Source organism: Arachis ipaensis, chromosome B09 (genome assembly GCF_000816755.2).
Source record: "Arachis ipaensis cultivar K30076 chromosome B09, Araip1.1, whole genome shotgun sequence".
Classification (NCBI taxonomy): Eukaryota; Viridiplantae; Streptophyta; class Magnoliopsida; order Fabales; family Fabaceae; genus Arachis; species Arachis ipaensis.
Genome location: NC_029793.2, coordinates 42,650,959 through 42,655,904, shown reverse-complemented (window position 1 = coordinate 42,655,904; position 4,946 = coordinate 42,650,959).

Genomic DNA, 4,946 nt, shown 5'->3' with positions numbered 1-4,946 from the left:
TTAATAACAATATAAATAAATAAATTTATTTATAATTAAGATAAAAAAATATTTATTTATGAAGGATTACCACGTGTTCATAACACGCAGCGGAAGAAAAGGAAGTAATCCTTAAAGATCTATTTTGTGCTTAAACTTTTATTCCAATAATAAATATATAGTAGATCAGATCTAAATACCTGAGTACACTAGTAAAAATCTTTTCTCCTTCGATGGTACGAAGGTGCTATGCGTATCCACACCGAGACCAACATTTGCTGTCAACTCCTTGACCAATGGACATCTGATCTAAATTGAGAAACCTCTTGCAACTCTTTGTACGCCATAAAATTTTTCTCCAAGAATTAGGCTCACATACATTTATGTGTGTAGAGGTAAAGGAATAAAACTCTTGTTATTATCTCCTGTGTCATCGTCCTCTACTCTTGGCATACATATATATGGTATGAGATTTGTTACTGATTTTAAATTTGAATCTCAATTTAAATTTAAATCATATCCTTAAATTTCAAATCTGACTCCTTCAAATTTTATGAATCATATCATAACAATTTAAAATAGAATCAATTAGGATCTTCATCCAAATTTATAATTCAAATTTAGAAATAGAATAACTAATTATTCTTAAATCTCATTTAATATTCTCAATTATCAAACTATTATTATATTCTTAGTGCTAGCAAAAAATATAATAATATTCTATTTGAATTAATATAATTATTTATTTGATCAAATCAAATTAATAATTAAATAATTCTACAACAAAGATTAGAACACTCGTTAGTGTGTGACCCCATAGGTTCAATACTAAGCGGGTAGTAAATTAATCATACTAAATTTACTAATCAAGGTTGGCGTCTAGCAACACTCCTCAACGACCCGATAGTATGAAGTAATATATTTTTACTAAGAACCTCAGAAGAACAAAGTATAATTCCTTCCATCTTTCCATCTCTTGGTTAACCTTTAGAGTATTGTTTAATTGTCAAACTCTAACTTGTTACCATTATTATAATGAACTGTGAATGACTTAAGAAACTCAGTTCTTCATTCATTCAATTTCCTTGGCCAATGTTTTATTCATCTCAATCATTATAATCATAGAGCTCAAACTCTTTACCGAGAGTTGACGGATTCCTTATTGACTAATCATTAATTCTACAAGTATTTAAATCATACCCAATATCCATTCAACTAGCACCCTAGGGTATTAGGTGTCCGGAATCAAAGTATAATAAATACATTGTTAATTACTATCACAGTCGCAGGTCAAAGGAAACTCTATTACTATGTTCATCTTGAGAATATCCTATTGACAAATATACGGTAATTATAACCATTAGGAATTCTCAAAGTGAGTCAGTTCAATGGTCATATCTCTATATGCACCATCTATATATATAATTTAATAAATGAGATCTATTAATCTTCATCCAATGAAGACCATTATATATATATATATATATTGATCTTTTCGGATTATTAATGTCCTTTTTAATAATCCTATCACCAAGAACAATTAGATTAAATTATAAAAGATTTATTTCTCAATATTATGATCACTATCATAATGATAAATCTCTAAATTTAATCAAGGACCTTATTATATTAACATTTTAATATAATAACAATAGCAAATTATTTCACACATGATTGATTGAATTGTGGTCATACTCCTTGTTCCCAACAATTTATATATTGAAAATGATCCAAATATTTAATAATATATTCTTGAGATCATGTAAAATCACAAATCATTTTTTTTACTATTTTTACTTCTCACTCAAGCTTCTTCCTCTTCTTAAGTTTTCTTCCTTCTTCTTCACTCAAATAAAATGTAAAAATAATGTATTTCTTATCTATCTTTACAATTAAACTCAAAACGCAATATAAAGATCCCTCTCATTTTTTTACATATACGTATTGAATATGCAAGTTTTCTCCAAAACGCAGATCGCGTTTGGCGTCTTTTAATGCGGTTAAAGTGCAGTTCTAATCTGCATACAAAAGACACATTTCGAAATCTAATTACACCTCTTTATAAAATGTAAGTTGTGTTTTGTAGCAACCAGTTTATTTTTTTCATCTCTGTCAAACGTAAATTATGTTTTGCAAATCTAAAAACTTACATGTTCACATCTATGCATAATACACTATATATGTACTAATATATGTGAATTATATCACTTTTTGTTTTATTATTAAATTAATTTCTGCATTATTTATATCTTCTAGTTTTGATTCCTTTTTCATTTGAATTCTATCCAGTTGATATGATGAGTTCCAATTTACAGGTTTCAGCATGTGATAGGCTTCCTCCCTGGTCCCTTCCCTCACATTATATTGTAGTTGTACAGTATTATATAGCTGGACCATTATTATTATTATTATTGTTAACGCTACCAGCGGAGAAGTTTCAATCTTATTAAGGCAGACAAATAATAATAATAGCATTATATAAAACAAAATAATATAAATCATTTCGATATCTATAATATATCTTCTTTCTCGTTTTTTAAGTTCATCCCACGCGTTGTAACAAATTATTGTTTTCTTCTGTATGTGATTGAGAGTACATTATATTGTAGCCTAGAACTTCTTATGCTTAAAAAGGGTTTTTAAATATTTTTGAATTTTTTATAATTGGTATATGTACGTGGTCGTACTTTTAAGTTTTAAGTATAACATTAAATTGCACTTAAGAGGGTCCAAATACTAACAACATCTATAATTAAATAGGAAAATTATAGGTACTAACATATTATCTGTCAATTTATTACTAATAATAATTAATTATTATATTTTAAACACATATATAAAGAGACACATCTAGAAAATATATTTATAAAGACATTTTTATTAAATATAGCCATAAAAAAGATATTTTTATTAGACACATCTATGAAAATACTTCCATTAAACACAGTTATAAATAAGAGTTGGCAGAAGTTAGTAGAAATGTTGTTGGTAACGTAGCGAGACCGAATTAAATATAATTAAACTCAATCATATGAATATATAATAACACAATGTGATAGTTTAATTTGCAGGAGTTGCATTGCACCAATTCATTCGTCCCTAACAACAATAATGGATCAATAAGCAAATGAAAAAGTATAAGATAACTAGTACTGTAGCTAACTGCAAAAAGAGTTAAGCTAATTTTATGTTCATCATGGTGTAAACTGAGGTACAGTTCACGTGAAGTTGATAGCTGAAAGTTATTAGATGGTTTGACTGATTTGACTAAATTTTCATTTAACGGCTCTCACCCAGACATGGACCCATGCTTATGAATGGGGGCACTTGCCCCAGTGTCATTTGATATTTTTAAACTAATATATATATAAGGTGAATTCTACCCAATCCCCTCTGAAATAACATGTAAGTTACTCTTCATGATGTATCACACTTTAATTGGTTATTATCTTAACTATAGTTGGGTTATTTTGTAATTTATTATTTGAGATGGGTAATTGTATAATTTCTTAAAGTATTAAAATTCTACCCGCCTCTCACGCAATCTCTTTCTACAGTGCATCATTTCTTAAAGAGTCGTTGAATTTCCATGGCTTGTAACTTCTTCGTTCTTCCCAGTATAGTGAGCACCGACTTCATTGCTATCTCATGTCCTCTCACTCAATCTCTTTTTTTTTTTTTACCATGGATCATTCCTTACCAATATAATTAATGGTTAGTTTGGTTATTAAATTTTTTTCATTAAAAATAATATATGGAATATATATTCATATGTAAAATATAATATAATAGGTAGAATTTTAATATTTTAAGAAATTATACAATTACCCATCTCAAATAATAAATTACAAAATAACCCAACTATAGTTAAGTAATGACCAATTAAAATGTGACACATTATGAAGGGTAATTTACATGTTATTTTAGAGGGGGTTGGGTAGAATTCACCTATATATAATATGCCCCCATTTTAAATTTTAAATAATCCCACTACAAATAAACTAAGTCCAATTATTAAAAGTCTAAGTCCAAGTCCATTTTATCTTTTTATGATTTTGACTATTAGTTAACCTAATTAAATTTAGTCTTCTTCTATTTTTAAATTCTAGTCATCACTCATTTATTCTCTTAAACCTTTTTCTTAGTTTCATATTTTCAATCTTCTTTTTTTATTCCTTGTCTAGTAGTCATCTTCTCTTCATCAAAAGGTAAATTTTAAATTCTCTATTTTGTTTTATATAGCTTTCTATGACTTTATGTATCTTTCAATTTCTTTGTTTCTCTTTTTGATATTTTCAATTGCAAATTTTAATTCAAACAATTATAGTTTAGGTATTAATCTATTTTTTTATTCTCTTCATGAATTTATATATTTTATTTTATTCTCAATTTAATGATCCTTATTATTTATTTGTTTGTTTATCTTTCGTTCTATTCTATTATATGTAATTATATTGCATATAAATTTTTAAAGTGAATTGATTAATTTACTAATTTAGAATATATTTTTTTATTTTTAGAAACAGTAATGAAAAAATATTTCAAAAGAAAGCTACTACTAGAATCTGAAGTCACTCCATTAGTCTCTTCTAATAATGTGCACTTTTATATTTTTAAATTTAAATTAATATATTTTGATAGTAATGTGTATTATTTTTGCCCCCTAACATAAATTTTCTGGGTCCGTCACTGCTCTCACCTATCAACTTTACGTGAAGTCGACTGCACCTAAGGTTCTACCATTTACGATACACAGTAAAAAAAAATAACCACACAAATCTTTATCCTTCTCTCTATCTGCTCTGCTGCAGCAGTGCCTTTCCTCTTCCGCTTGCGTAGCTGGTGCACGAAATTGTGATCTCCAGGCTCGAACAAATCCTGGTAATGGCTCCAAAGCTTGGTGCTCTGATCTTAATTCATAATTGTCACAACTTCGATACAACTAACCAGCAAGTGCACTGGGTCGT